This window comes from Pteropus alecto, unplaced genomic scaffold, assembly GCF_000325575.1.
Source record: "Pteropus alecto unplaced genomic scaffold, ASM32557v1 scaffold117, whole genome shotgun sequence".
Lineage (NCBI taxonomy): Eukaryota > Metazoa > Chordata > Mammalia > Chiroptera > Pteropodidae > Pteropus > Pteropus alecto.
This window is the reverse complement of record NW_006440642.1, coordinates 2,537,008-2,542,089: the sequence shown is the minus strand read 5'-3', so window position 1 is coordinate 2,542,089 and position 5,082 is coordinate 2,537,008.

Here is a 5,082-nt window from a genome sequence, read left to right as displayed (position 1 = left end):
TGCTTCTTTGAGAAAATCAACATAGTGATAAAACTCTTGTCAGACTTATTAGGGCAAAAGAAAAGAACACACAGATGGCAGATATCAAGATCAAGAGATGTGACATCACTTCAGATGCTACATATATTAAAAGAACAATAATGGTTATTATGAACAACTTCACGCCAAAAAGTATGATGACTTAGATGAAAGAGACAACTTCCTTGAATTACAAAAATTAACAAAGCTCCCTCAGGAAGAAATAAATAATCTGAATAGTTCTATCTATTTAGGGAAGTAGCATAACTCAAACCCCTCCTCCAAGGAACCGCAAGCTGAGATGACTTCATGAGTGAATTCCATCACACATTTCAGGAAGAAATAATACCAGCTCTATATAAACTTTTTCAAAAATATCAAAGAGAAGAGAATAGTTCCCAACTCACTGGAAGAGCCAGGATTACCTTTAAAATTAAAAAGACAAAGACTTTATAAGAAAAGAACACTATAGATCAAAATATCTCACAAACAAAAATTCTGTACAAAATGTTAGTGAATTGAATTCAGCAACATGTTAAAAAGGACAAAACATCATATGACCAAATGAGGTTTATCCCCAGAATGCAAAGTTGGCTTAACATTTTAAAATTAATCAATATATTTCAACATACAAGCTAAAAATAAAAATCATGTGCTCCTATAAATAGATATCAAAAAAGCATTTAACAAAATTCAACATCTATTCTTGATAAATACTCTCAGTAAATTGAAGTTAGAAGAGAACTTCTTCAACCTCAACCTGGAGTAGCATTCAGCAATAAAGGTCATCTAAAGAAATCTATTGTTACTGTCATACTTAATAGTGAAAACCTAAATACTTTCCCCATAACATCAGGAATCAGATAAAATGTTTTCTCTTCTCATTTTAATTCAACAGTGTACCAGTGGTTCTAGTCAGTGCAATTATACAAAACTAACTAACTAACTAACTAACTAACTAACTAACTAACTAACTAAATAAATAAATAAATAAATAAATAAATAAAACCAGATTGAAATTCAAACAGTTTTTATTTGCAGATTACATAATCACCTATGTAGAAAATATCATGGAATCTTTTTTTAAAAGATTAGAACTAATAATTGAGACCAATAAGGTTTCAGGATACAAGATCAATATACAAAAATCGATCGTATTTTTCTGTACTAACAAATAATCAGATATTTGAATAGAAAAACATTACCATATACATAACATAAAATATGCAATACTTAGAGATAAACTCAACAAAAGAAGTGAAAAACCTGTACACTAAAACTACACAAAATTGCCAAAAAAATTAAAGACCTAAATAAATAGAAAGCTATATCTTGTTCATAAATCAGAAAACTCAATATCATAAAGATGTCAACTGACCTCAAATTAATTTATAGATTTGATGCAATGCCAATCAAACTCCCAGCAGGACTCTTTTGTAGAAATTAACAAGCTGATTCTAAAATTCTTATGAGAATATAAAAGATCTAGACTAGCCAAGCCACTCTGAAAAAAATTGGAAGTATAACACTTTTGATTTCAAGAATTATTATAAAGCTATACTAATTAAGACAGTATTAGCATAAAGTCAGAAAAATATATCAATGGAATAAAATAGAAAGTCCAAAATTAACACAAACATATATCTGGACAACAGATTTTGACGAAGGCATAATGGTAATGCAGTGGAGAAAGGACAGTCTTTTCAACAAATTGTGCCGGAACAGTTGCATATGCATATGCAAAAATGAACTTATATCCACATCTAACATCTAACATCATCAGCAAAATTTAACTCAAAATGGGTCATAGATTTAAATGTAAAAACATAAATCTATAAAACTTTTGGAAGAAAATGGAAGTAAATCTTTGCTACCATGAATTAAAGATTTTTTAGATAACATCAAAAGTACAGTGCAATTCAGAAAAAAATAAGTTGATTAATTGGGCTTGGTTAAAATTAAAAACTTCTACTCTTTAAATGATACTCTTAGGATAATGAAAAGACAAGACACAGGCTTGGAATTAAATCTTTAAAAAACATATATCGGACTTGTATTTAGAATACATATTCTCAAAACTCAAGAATGGGATAACAAATAAACCAATAAAGAACCAAATGAAAGATTTGAAACAGCCAATTTAAGATACACAGGTGGCAAATAAACATAAAAAAGATGCTCAACATCATTAGTCATTAGGAAAATGAAATTAAAACCACAATGAGATAAGAGAATATAGCTATTAAAATGGCTAAAATTAAAAAAGACTTACTATTCCGACTGTTGAGAATGTGGAGAAACTGAAACTCTTGTGAACTTCTGGTGTTAATGCCCATATTACAACCCCTTTGGAAAACAATTTGGCAGTTTCTTAAGTTGAACATACAAGAAACATATGATCCACTTAATCCACTCCTAGGTATTTACTCAAGAGAAAAATAATTTTTGATCATACAAAGACTTGTACACAAATATTTACAGAAGTTTTATTTATAATAGCCCCAAGCTGGAAATAACTCAACTGTCTATCAACAGGTGAATAGATAAACAAACTATGACATATTCATAAAATGGAGTACCATTCAGCAATAAATAAAAACAAACTATTGCTACATATAAAAATATGTCTGTGAAACTGAATACATATAACAACAAAGATGAATCTTAAACTTAAGCTGAGTGAAAGAAGCCAGCCAAAAAAGAGTACAAATTATATGACTAAACTATAGAAAATTAAAAACTAATCTGCAGTGAAAGAAAGGAAATTGGTGGCTGCTTGGAGACAGGGGACAGGGAAGTGTGGAAGGGAGGGATTACAAAAGTACAAGTGAAAACTTTGGAGGGGATAGATATTTTCACTATCCTGATTGTAATGATGATTTCATGGGTATATACACATATAAAATCATACATTTTAAACACATGTAGTTTATTATAAACTTTAGTAAAAATTCATATGCATATAAACTTTACATATAAAATTATACTTCTTAATTGAGGTATAAATGATATATAATAAACTACATATAAAACTTTTTTTTAAATTTGGTCTCAGAGTGATAATGTCACTTCCTGTCATGTTTTATTGGCCAGTGAAAGTCATATGTCCACAGCTACTCCAAGGGGTCAAAGTGCATTCTTATCACATGCCTGGATAGAGAGAGTTGAATATTTGCGTATAGTCCTAATGACTACCATACCCAGCAGTACGCATGCTGATTTTTCATAAATACAACGCTTGTCTCAATAGTTATGTGATAGATTCGCATTTATTTCCAGAACTTACCAAACAACAGTAGCAGCCCTCAAAAAAAGTCCTGCAAAGATTCAATTGTTTTACTTATAATAGTGAGGAATACAAGTTAAATCAAATTGTCCAAGTAACCCAGAGCTTTTCTTATTAATTCTGAAATTAGTGCTTCTTAGCATCTAAGAAAATAAATAGAACTAGGAGAAAACATGAACAAATATTTGGTCTAGCTCCTGTCTCCTATATGATTAAGTTCACTGTAAACCATAGAAGACAGATGGTGGATCAGAGATTTCATAATGACAAATTCCTTTTTCTGAATTTATTCTCTTTATGGTCAAGAAATTATTTCTCATGTCCAACTAAAAAGATTTTAAACTAATTTCTTTTTGTTGTTTTTATCAGTCACTTTGATGAATTTGTCAGAAATATTAAAGCAAAAGCTCCATGGTATAAAAAGAGATTAACATCCTGATTGTACAGAAAAATTCTTGCCCATCAGTACGAAAAAAAGACACATTTTTCATTTACTCATTTTTCTAGCAACATGGCAAATTGTATTACTACAGCCCCTAACTCACCCCTAGTAGACATTCTTTCTAAAAAATAAAAAGAAATACTGTGTCTGCACTATTATTTTCTGTACTTTATAAATATATAAGATGAAGAATGAAGTAATTTATTATTCAAATAAGTAATTTAAGTCAAAATAGCAATGAGATGCCATTTCAGCTGTAAAACTGGCACTTATATATATTTACAGCTTTATTGAAATATAATAGACAATTTAGTTGTTTGTATTGACAGTATTTAATTCAATGAGTTTTTTCAATTATAATCGACATACAATAATATGTTAGTTTTCAGTTGTATAGCATAGTGATTAGAGATCTATATAAGCCACAGTGATCACCCCACTAAAAGTATAGCATAGTGATTAGAGATCTATATAAGCCACAAAGTGATCACCCCACTAAAACTACATATTTATTATAACATTGTTGACTATTTTCCTTATGCTACACTTTATATATTCATGACTATTTTGTAACTATCCATTTGTACTTCTTAATCCCTTTGCCCTTTTTCACAGATAACCCAACCTCCTCCCATCTAATAACCCTCAAAATGTTCTCTGTATCTGAGTTTGTTTCTGTTTTTGTGGTTGTTTATTTTGTTCTTTAGATTTCACATGTACGTGGAATCATGTGGTATTTGTCTTTCTCTCTCTGACATACTTCATTCAGTGCGATACCCTCTAAATCCATCGAGGCAATATCTTTTTTCTTCCCTTTCTTTTTAGTCTGTGTGTGTCTTTTAATTCTGAAATGAGTTTCTTATAGGCAGCATATGTAAGGGTCTTGTTTTCTTATCCATTCAGCCACCCTGTCTTTTGGTTGGAGTACTTAATTCTTTTCCATTTGACATACTTGTTGATAGATATGTAGTTATTACCATTCTTTATTCATGTTTTTAGTACATATTTTTCCTTCTTCTTAAAGGAGTCCCTCCAACATCAACATTTCCTGTAAACCTAGCTTGGTGGTGATAAACTCTTTTAACTTTTTTGGGGGGTCTGGGAAGCTCTTTATCTGTCCTTTGACTCTAAATGATAGCTTTGCTGGTTAAAGTATTCTTTGTTGTAGATCCTGGGTTTTCATTGCTTTGAATATTTTGTGCCAAACCCTACTGTCCTGTAAAGTTTCTTTTGAGAAATCAGCTGCCAGTCTTATGAGGGCTCCCTTGTGGGTAACTAACTGCTTTTCTCTTGCTGCTTTTAAGATTCTCTCTTTGTATTTAACCTTTGGCATTTT